This window comes from Galeopterus variegatus, unplaced genomic scaffold (assembly GCF_000696425.1).
Source record: "Galeopterus variegatus unplaced genomic scaffold, G_variegatus-3.0.2 Scaffold1574, whole genome shotgun sequence".
Taxonomy (NCBI): Eukaryota; Metazoa; Chordata; class Mammalia; order Dermoptera; family Cynocephalidae; genus Galeopterus; species Galeopterus variegatus.
Window position 1 is genome coordinate 195,358 of NW_007727685.1, and position 11,676 is coordinate 207,033.

Below are 11,676 nucleotides of genomic sequence, written 5' to 3' on the forward strand. Positions count from 1 at the left end.
ATTATTTCTTCTAGAATTTTTTTCCTATCCATGATTACTTTGGTCTATCTACCATAAGAACAAAAATAAGCTTAATATATAGATAAACGCTTGTCTTCTTAACACTGCAAAAGAAACATTTGTTCTCCCAGATAACTCTTAAGTAAACTGCTGTCAAAACAATTAGTGTTATTTTTCTATTATCCTCCTATTTGAGAGTAAATAACCACTTCATGAATATGTTAATTATCTAGTAGGTGGAGAAGATAAGGAGGGCTCTATATCTCCAGAAGCAATGATAAATCATCAACTGCATAGAAAAACACGAGGAAGGGTTCTAAGCTGGGTAGTCATATAATGACAATGTGTTGATAGAATTAACCATGAATAAGCCTTCATTTGTGCACTGTGGCTGCAATGAGACCGTCTTCCAGCTAAGCAAATACTCAATAGTTACTTTGCCAACAAAGCTTTTTTATTTTCACACACTTAAGAATACACATTTTAGAATTGTGTTATGGTCATTTTAAAGAATTAAAGAAGTGAGGCTAAACCCTCCTTTTACATAGTAAAACCTAGTTTATGTTAAAAGTACTGGACAGATATTTTCTCTAAAAAAATCACTTTTTAAAATAAATGATTATGCTTACTTTCAGCTTAATCTACCTTTAGTAACCATGCTCAACTTTTGGCAGCTTTGAATGTGCCTTTTGAAATCTCTGGCACAGGATTCTTCACTATCCGCAGTGGTTAAATGTTTTGCTGAAAGAGAACACATTTTGAGGGGGGAGCAGAGGTGGGGGTGGGGAGAAAAACACAGAAAAGTGCTTTCTCTTCCTATTTTGAAGGGGCAAGATGTATTTTTCCATATTAAATATTTTGAAAAAGTTGAATGCAGCATTGTGCCAGATAATTAAAATGTAAATTTCAGTATCTATGCTTGCTTTGTGATTTTTTTAATACATTTAAGTTAGTTGTCTTTTAAAACATGTGGTCAGCTGTTGTATTCACATATGGTCAAATGATCAAAGTCTGAACTCCTCTCTAATTGTCCCCCCGCTGCTCGTCTGCTCTGTCCGTGATCAAGGCCTCAGCAGGTGATGAGAAAGGCATGAGAACAGGCTGGAAGGAGAATGAGGCACCGAGAGGCCCAAGCTGAAAGAAATAAAGACTTCCAGTACATCACCCTGACAGTAAAGACCGAAGGAAAAGTGACGTCTGGTTAGTACTGCTTATATATTTTTTTGTTCGCCAATCTGCATACATTTTTTTTTTTCCCTAGCTAAATGCAAATGCAGCCTCGCCTGCTCGCAGAGACGGAGCCCCACACATCAGCGCCGACGAAGTGCTGCATTTGTTTACTTGCCTCGGGAAGAAGCTGCTAAGTCCCACAGTTTATAGTATTTCACATGTTTGTGGAAATCATTGCAATTCTTTTCACTTCTGCTTGTCATTGTTTGCCTAGAGTTCACTTTGCCAGATGGCGCTTTATTGTCACTAGTGGTTACACCTCGCTATTGGATCAGTTCAAGACCAAATGGTGTGAAGAGCTTTCATACTTAGAGGATTTAGTCAAACATTCATTCTCTGCTATTCAGGCCACTCGAGCACTAATTCATAAACGAGTCGGCTGACCTAGGAATGGAGAGAAGAGAAAAGGGCCCAGGTCTTTTTTCACCCTTAATTATTAACTTGCCTTTTATTTCCAGTCCAAATTGGGATGAATCATAATTAAGCAGGGCTATCTTGCATAAACATAAATAAGATGCTAGAGAAGGGGTGGAGTATGAACAAGATACTGCACATGTGAATGCTGTCAGACTTTATGGGGGGGGGGGTGCCAGTCTACACAAAATCACAATCTATTATTTCCCCACAAGTCCTGATTCCTGACAGTCCCTGGCCTCCTATCAATGAGTCAATTCTATCAGTAAACGCCACGAATGATGGCACTAAGATTTTTTTTTTTGACATGTATTTTTCTACGAAAGAAATATGATCACATTTCCAAAGTTGGGTAGGGACCTCTAAAATCCAAGATATTCCATTCATCTTATGTGATTTATATTGGAGGTTTGGGGAGTCTGGACAAATTCTAGGTGGGTGCCCTTTTCTCGGGGGCCTGAGATAAGCAGCTTCATGCCATTTGTGCATGCATGTTTTTAAAATTGATGTGGTATTTACCTTTTTAAAGCAAATCTATTAACGAATATCTTGGCTGCAGCCCCGATCTCTGGAATGTCTTCTTTTCTTTATCAAAGAAAATGACTTTTATTTAAATGACTGAAAAGATGGTGCGGTGAAACTAAGACAAGGGCGGCAGGGAAAGGGTTAAGCAAACAATGACTCAATCGCTCCACCTAATTTTGTTTCTTACTAAATTAAAAAACTGAAGTTGTTGCCCTAGTTTTCTTTTTCCTTGGGATGGAGTATAGCTTTACCTAACTACTCAAAGTGATGTTGAAAGGACAAAGAAAAGCACCGATGTGAAGAGGGAGGTTCTTTGGCAAAAGGCAGGTGCTAAGGGATTTGGAGGTTATTATAGAAAAAAATCCTTAAAGCTCTTGGTGCAATGCCTTGCCCTAGTAAGAAAGGCAAACAGGATAATGGATTGTATCAATAGAGGGAGCGAACCCAAATCAAAAGACGTGATCTTGTTACTGTACTGCCTGATATTGTCCCTCTACAAAGAGCTGGTTGGTGCTAATCAAACACTGCACTGCCGGCCTAATCACCTTGTCCTCAGAAGCCTATTGTTGTCCTGGGCAAGGCCCAGTTCACAGAACAGCCAGGATGATATCCGTTTTTCCAATGAAGAAAATGGAACAAGAGGTATAAGTTTTCTCCTTCATATATTTTTTTGCATTAAGGTACAACACAAAATTATGTAATAATAGCATCCCCGGGGCCTGACCTGAACCCAGGGAAGCCACAGCGGTGGGGATTGCAGCTCTGCTTGGGAAGTAAGCACAGCTGGGAGGAACAAAGCACCAACTGGGGGTCCTCTGGTTTTTCCACACAACATTTCTGGACTTCGGCTCTTTGCTATGCTAAGTAAGCTGCCAAGTAATTGGACCTACCCGTATGGAGGGGAGGAGACAGAGAACGCTGGAAGGGTGTAGTGAGAAAACAGGAGCTGTTAGGCTGGGGATTCAGGTGGGGGGTGGGGCAGAGGGCAGGGGACTTTGCTTTCACGAAGTTCCTGGAAACAAAGCAATGAAGTAGGTAGAGAGAGTTAGTTTTAATATTAAACCAGACGTCTTGGTATTTTTCCTTTGGAAGTAGGATAAAACTGGGTAAATAGTAAGTGTCCGGAGTTAGGGAGAAGCTTTTGTTTACTTTGTCAAGTTACCTCCTGGGGCTTCTGTTTCCTCATCTCAAAAATCAAGGGGGTAGGGGGATGGTTCAACTTGAAATCTAAGTTCCCTTCCAGCTCCATCATTCTGCAAATCTGCATCCTCATGTTGTCTCCAGTTCATTTTTCACGAAGACTCAGTGTACCAGGGGTCAACAGATCCAGCCATATTGAGGCTCTGAATCACTTGAGTCAGTTCAGGTACAGAATTTGACGGAAATATAGGCATCTCTTGCAGTTTACACAAGGGAGTTCCTTTTGGCCAGCAGACCTATGAAGAGTGACTGTCTAAAATGCATTTGCTCATTTAGTCATCAGTTTAAGAAGGGCAGAATAGCTGTATGTTTAGAGCTGTTGGACGTTTTCAGCTGTTTTAGAGGCTGACCCCACTGTTCCTCTCTCCTTGCAAGGTTCAGAAATTCCTGTCTTTTGGGTTCATATGACCGAGACCAATCAAATGCTTTCATCAGCTCGCCATTGGCTGTTGAGTGATATATTGCCACCAGTTAAAATTTGACCTAGTACTCAATGAACCTCTTGCACACATTAATTGTGCAGAACATCTTTCTCCTTCCACAGGAGTATCTTCTTTTAAAGGCCACTCATTTACTTAAAGCCAGAGTTAGGCCAACTCATTCAGCTTACAAAGCTTATCTTGTACTACTCGGTCCAAGGATTCCTGGAGAAAAGAATCCTATAGGCCTAACATAAAGGTTAGGAAGAGATTATTTTCCTCAGCAGCTTTGCAAACGATTACTAAAAAGGACCTTCTGAACTTCTATGAGATACTTATTTACCATAACAAAAACACAGCCCTAATCATCAGAAACTAGAAAGATGTATAACTAAAGCTTTACTTTAGCTGTGTTGGATTCTGTATAAAGCCTTTGATTTGCCATGGGAAAAGAACAGCAAATTTTAAAGTGTGGAGAAATTTCAAAACAGCAGAAGCAGTGATGGTCGCCTGATTTTCAGACTGGTTCATGGATAAAGATAGGCTGTTTCTATTTAAGAAGAAAACAAACCACATTAAACAAGCATTTCTTGTCATGGAGCCAATTGTATGCAACATTGTACAGATTTTCTTAAAAGCTTCTGATTGACTTTGTTGTGTACCTTTGGAAGTTTTAGAAAGGCATTGTCCTGAGATGTGTTAATATCTAAAAGGAGACTTTTTAATGAAAGCACAGAAGCTGAGAAATAGGAGAAAAAGGGGGAAATTGTCTTTAATATTAACTAAAATAATCCAGCTAACTACAGAGATATTCTTTCTATTTGATCCACTTCACCCACCATTTTAGTAATACCTTGTTTTTTTTTTTGTTTTGTTTTTGTTTTTGTTTTGTTTTTTTTTGTTTTTTTTTTTAATGGTGTTAAATTGATCTGGAAATCTCAAGACTGTGTTTATTGCATCCATGCTACATTTGTGTGCCTATTCCAACCCAGCTCATACAGACTTTTTTTTTTTTTTTTTAATTAGCTATTCCTTCCTAGACTTATAACATAAAGAGGTTTCTTTTTCAGGCTCATTTCTTCTTATGCCTAGTTTATGGGGAGAAAAGAACACTGAACTTGGAGTTAGATGGATTTTGGTTTGAATTCCAGCTTCATCCCTTTATAGCTGTGTGACCTTGGGCAAGTCACTTAACTTCTCAAAACTTCATCCATCAAATAAATGGGTCAGAATTCCCACCTGCTTTTAGAATCTGTGAAAGAAAATGTTCATGAGCTCATCTCAGTAATTACACCAATAATCAAATACAAAATCTCTTGAGGATGCTCTATATCATTTCTAGGGGCAGGGCACTTCCTTCCCTGTCCCACCTTTGTTTTTCCAAGTTGGGACAAGAACACCTGGAAAAAACCCTGTAGGGGAGGTTTTATCAAGCATGAGTTTTTATCATCCTCATTCCATGAGAAAACCGAGACCCAGCAAACTTGTGGCTTTCTCAATGTCTCATAGCTGATAAGTGACCAAGCTAATACTAAAAATCAGGTTAACTTTTTATCTTCCATTTCTACCATGTGTCCCTGCTTCTAAACAAACTGGGCCTTCACACTCAGAGCGTTCAGTGAGAAATTAGCTTTGTTGCATCTGCTAAAGGGAATTCTGTGAATCCTCTCCTAAAGGACATTTAGTGATTAATATAAAATCTTCACCTAGGCAATTTTCACACATTCATTCAAGTCAGAGGGATACAGAACCAAGGCTCCCATGGCAACCTTCCCCTTTTTTTTTTCCTTTTTGTCTTTTTTCATGACCGGTAACGGGATGGCAACCCTTGGTGTCGCACACGTACTGCGACCGGCAACGGAATCGCAACCCTCAGTGTCGCGCCTGCACCGCGCTCAACCAGTGAGCGGACCGGTCTCTATATGGGTTCTGAACCCTCGGCGGGAGCACCACCGCGCTCTCAAGCGCCGCGCTCTACCGAGTGCGCCACCGGGCCGGCCCCTAGCCTTCCCCTTTGAGGAAGTGCATTACCACAGGACCCTTACAGGGAAGCGTGAATACATGACCCTGGAAACCTGGCCCTCTCCTACTCTGAGAATACAGCAAGCACATTTTCCCTTCCACTCTCTTTTTTCCCTTCTCCAAGTTTCCTTTGTGGACCATCCACCACCCCTGCCCAAGCCCCAACCAGACCTGAATTTTTGTGACAATTTTCTTCTTTTCTCCCAGGAATTATTTGTGAGGGTTTTTTTTTTTTTTGTCTGTTTGTTTGTTTTCCAATGTGGAAAAATGAACTAGGACTAAGGGGAGAGCTTCAGTCCCTTCTTTCATATTTGGGTGATGGTGGACAAGGTAATCCCTTAGCTGGGTTTACCTTTCTGGGGACCAGGTTCATCTCCAGCTCTGTAGAGAGGCTTACATTTAGGCCAACAGTGTGCACTAAAGTCAGAGGAATAGGACCACAGTTCCTTCACTCAGAGGTGGGTTTGCTTCTTGTCTGGCCTCAGGCATGGATGGAAGGACTTGGAGGAGATGCTGCATCTCTAGCAGGACTCAAAGGGTCTCCCAAGAATGCAAACTTACTTCATGATAGCTATAAGCTGCTTTAGTTCTCAAATATTTGAAGTGCGAATGCCATTTTTGCCTGCCCCTCTTTCCTTATCTTCCAGTCTAAAAACTTTTGGGAAAAGCTAGTGAATTACATTAGCTCCTTCCAACTTGGTACACTGGTTACTCAGATGTGAAATAAACACTAGGTCCACTCTCTACCCCTCTGCAAGGAAGTCAGCAGTGACCAAGAGCCCTTTTTGGAAAGCTTGGAGAACAATTTTCTGTCAACACAAATCCACTTTCATAGTATGGGGCAATGGGGTTTTTCTTTGCTATCCACAGCTGTTGACTCAATTTTCCAGTACTAACAAAGTCAAATTTAAGGAATCACTTTTTTCTTAATTAAAATACTATTTTTTTTCAGGTTCACATAGAATACCCTTCGGATTTTATTAGCCCTGCTATTTTCAAACTGGTCTTTAGCAGTGGAACATTTTTTTTTTTTTCGTCCTTTTTGAGACCGGCCACACTGCGCTCAGCCAGTGAGCTCTGTGAGCACACCGGTCATCCCTATATAGGATCCGAACCCGCAGCAGGAACGCTGCTGCGCTCCCAGCGCCGCACTCTCCCGAGTGCGCCACGGGCTCGGCCCTAGCAGTGGAACTTTTAATTGTTTTTATTTTTTATTTTATTTTTATTTTTAAAAATTGTGGTAAAATATATAAACATGAAATTTACCACCTTAACCATTTTGAAGTGTACAGTTTTGTGGTATTAAGTACATTCACATTGTTATGTAACCATCACCATCATCTACTTCCAGAACCTTTTTCATCTTGCAAAACTGATACTCTGTCCCCATTCCACAGTAACTCCCATCCCCCCATTTCCACAGCCCTGGTAACCACTACTCCATGTTTCTGACTTAGCACAATGTCTTCAAGGCTCATCTATGTTGTAGCATGTGTCAGAGCTTCATTACTTTTTATGGCTGAATAATATTCTATTGTATGTATATACCACATTTCGTTTATTCATTTTTCCGTTGATAGATACTTGGATTTCTTCCATCTCTTGACTATTGCAAATAATGCTGCTGTGAACACCAGTGTAGGAACTTTCAAATTTTTTTGCCATGAAATTTTGCAGACACTTACATAGAAGACTGAGAAAAAGTGATAAACACATTCCCAGTGTTTGGTGGAAAGTATTTCATTGTCGGGACAGTATGAAAGGTATTGGTCCCTTGAACCCTCTCATTTTCCAGGTGAGGAAAGTTTGGTCCAGAAAGAGAAAAGATACACAGTAGGACACCCAGTAAGTCAAGGGCATAGCCTCTGCTGCTATTTCTACTCTACTTGGCATTACCAGTTTGGGAAACTATATACCATTCTTTCCTAATATCTGCATTTGGAATACAGAAAGCATTAGTGTAATCCCAAGAAAGTGCTTTGATAGAGAACATGATTTGTATTAGGACTTGCACATTGAGGTAGTGGTGAGGGTTTTTTTTTTTTTTCCTGCATTATTTCATTTTGCTTCAATAGTCCTCTAGTAACAGTATGTGGTTTCCAGAATGGAACTGCTGACACCACTAACCAGCCACATCATGATACTCTAGCTTAGGAATGTGCTATTTGATTAATGAGATAATGCTTTTGGAGGCCTTTGAGCTGCTCAGAACAAAGGCACTGGATGAATTCAAAGCATTATTGTATGGTATTATCTAAAGACAGACATTTACTAAAATGTATTAATCTCCAGATGTCTTCAAACATTTATTTGCATTTCCAGAATGATGCTTTAAACTAAACCTGGGAAAACAATTGAATATCACAGGGTATACTTGACCCTACTGAGTATTTCAAGATAAACAAAAATAGTCGGAAATGTTGGTGCCATGGCAACAAAATGAAACTTAAAACATTTGAAACATGACTTTCATAGAAAAGATCTTTTATTTGGTTTCACATTTTATCATCTTTAATTAACATGAGTTACTTTTGACAATGTTAATCTTTATTAGCTTATCTCATCTAGGATCAGCACAATTAAGATCTGAATGGTCATTGGTCAATTATCAAAAAGAAGGGAAAATGCTAAGCATTCTTCATTGCAACATAATGGATTTCCAGATCTTTCTCATTTTTAAGAAAAGTCTGATTTTTTAGGTCATCTCCATGTCTTGAAATTCCTTACCTTTAATATAAGGGCAAAGTGACAGGGAAAGTAATGAATAAATGGGAAAAGCAGATCATCCCTCAAAGTGGAGAAGTTCTCCTCCCATGCCACTTATAAAGCAATGTCCTGCAGGCTGGAAGTAACTACAAAGAAGAGGATGCTCATATCTGAGGTTGAAAAGGCAGGACAGAAAGAAGTATTTACTAAGCTGCTATTGGGTGCCAGGCCCTGGGGTTGGCCCATTTTAAAATAGTATTCCATTTCTTACTCATGACAATGCTGTGAAGTTGATAGTATTCCTCCTGTTTTTTACACTTGATGAAATTGGGATTCTGATTATGTAACTTGCTCCAGTAAATTGACTGAGTCCGAATTTGAACATGGGTTTTTGTTCTGCCTCTCGGCCAGCCGGTACGGGAAGCCCTTGATCTTGGTATTCTAACACTGTGCTCTAACCAATGGGGCTGACTGGCCAGCCCCTTCTGCCTGACTTTTTTGTTTGTTTCATTTGCACCAGCCTCGCCAATTTTGTGCTTGAAGAGAAATTGACTGCTTGCAAGTGGAAATACATCCTCATCATTGTGATCACATCTATATATTTTAATTCTCAAACACAAGTTTCCAGACTTGGGGTTGGGAAGTGGAGAGAAGACTTCAGCAGCTGGAAGAAAACAGACAATAAGAGAAAAGGAAGGTAGAGCTCAGTGTTTAAGACCCTGATTTAAAGCCTCCCCTCACCACCTTTAGCTGTGTGCAGTTGGGCACAGGCTTAGTTTCCTCACCTAAAAAACAGTGATAAAATGGTATTCACCTCATAGGATGGTTGTGAGAACATTCTCTGTGGTTGTTTTTAACTCTATATCACCCAACATTTCCAGCCACAATTGTGGATTATTAATTGGGAAGGGAACAGACAGAATTAGCCAGCCTAAGCCAGAACACACAATATGGAGAGAAAGCATTTGCACCCAGGGCTCTCAAACTCCCCTCTCTAGGATCCCTTTTCCAGGCTGCAGATTAAGTTGATATATTTTTTCGATTACATTTTTTTTTTGGTGCCTGCTACTTTTCCTTCATTCATTTAACACATAACTGCTGAGTGCCTTTTCTGTACCAGTCACTGCACTTGGCACTGGGGAAACAGCAGTGGAAAAGAAAAAGCAAAGAAAAAGACAAAAATCCCTGACCTCATATATCTTATATTCTAGTGGGGGAAAGAGACAATAAATCAAATAAATAGGTAAAATGTATGTCATGTCTGATAAGAAGGCTAAGGAGAAAAAAAAAGGGTAGTGTGGGTGAGGTTGGAATACTTGGCTGGGAAGCCAGGAAAAGCCCTACTAAGAAGGTGACATTTAACTGAAAGGAAGCAAAAAGGAGGATAGTTCCAAGCAGAGAAAACAGCATGTGCAAACGCCCTGAGGCAGGAGCATGTTAGGAATGTTCTAGGAACTCAAAGGAAGCCAGAGTGGCCAGCAGGATGAATGAGTAGGAGAGTGGTTATGGAGCCAGATAGGGGATGGAACAGGAAAAGAGTCAAGAAAAGCCTTGTATAGATGATTGACTGTAGATTTTAAAATGAGCAAGGAATTAGCAAATGAGTAGTGTGGGAGTGAAGCTGCCTGAGGATTTGGGGTCCCAGATGTCCAATTGTGCCCAGGATGCAGGACTTGGAGTCAAAGAACATTATTTAAGAGGTTTAAGACATAATGCCTGCCCTGCTGGGTTTCGGACTTGTTTGGGGCCTGTTTTTCCTTTTTTCTGGCCTATTCCTCCCTTTTGGAATAGGAATGGGTACCCAGTGTCTGTTCCATCATTGTATCTTGGCAGTAGATAAATTTGGTTTTGTTTTTCAGGTTCACAGCTGGAAAGACTTTTGTTTTTGGTCTCAGATGAGACTTTGGACTTTGGACTTTTAAGTTGATGCTGGAGCAAGCTAAGACTTTTGGGACTGTTGGGATAGAATGATTGTATTTTGTGTGTGAGAGTGACATGAGTTTTGGGGGGCCCGGGGCGGAATGATGGAGTTTGGATGTGTGTCCCCTCTAAAACTCATTTGGAAATTTGATCCCCAACTGTGGCAGGGTTGGAAACTGACTCATGGGGGCGGATGCCTCATGAATGGATTAATGCTCTCCCTGGGGGAGGGGGGATTAATGAGTGAGTTCTCGCTCTATTAATTCTCGCGAGAGGTCGTTGCTTAAAAAGACCCTGGCATCTTCTCTCTCTCTCTCTCTTGCTTCCTGTTGCCATGTGATCTGCTTGTACCCGCCGGCTGCCTGCCACTTTCTGCCATGAGTAGAAGCAGCCTGAGGCCCATGTCGGATGCAGCTGTCCCAGAATCGTAAGCCAAATAAACCTCTGTTCTTTATAAATTACCCAGTCTCAGGTATTCTGTTACAGCAACACAAAACGGACTAAAACAAGTAGAATAGAAAATTTAGAAATATTCATATATAATTTCACAGAAATGTTTCAGGTACTGATACAATTACTGTTGTTCTGATACAGGGACATGGACACATATAATAAAGCCAAAGGTTTTTGCCAGTAAAAATGGTTGTCACTATTTTAGGGTGCTCCACAAAGGTCCCTAAACAAGGTGGAGAACCACAGCAAGTAAGTGACAAAGCTAGAATCAGAACCCAGGCCTCCTGACTTCTAGGCCAGGGCTCTCATGCCCCTGCTTCATGCCTGGGGCATGTACTATAACATAAAATCACTCATTTTCAGAATTGGAAGTAGCCTTGGAGGTCATCTAAGCCAATTTTCTCCTTGTAGAGAGGGGAAAACTGAGTCATAGAGGCCAAAAAATTAGACAAGAGTGTTGGTGACGCAGCTAGAACTAGACACTAGACTTCAAATCTTCACTCCTTGTCTGAAATGTCATTGTGGTATCTGCAGGCTGGATGGTCAGCACACTTCCCAGTACATAGGGCAAATGTGAGAGATACACCCAGCTGTGCTGTTGTTTTCGAGGCAGCTGTAGCCAAGAATTTATCCCCTATCCTGGCACCAAGGAGATCTGGGACCTAGGGGACAAAGCTGAGCTGATTTTAGGTGACTAAAGATGGTGGGCTGGTGAATTGTTGCAACCAAAGCAGGGCCTGGTGTTAAAGAGATCCTGTGTCTTTCAGGGGTTAGGAGATAGACCTGA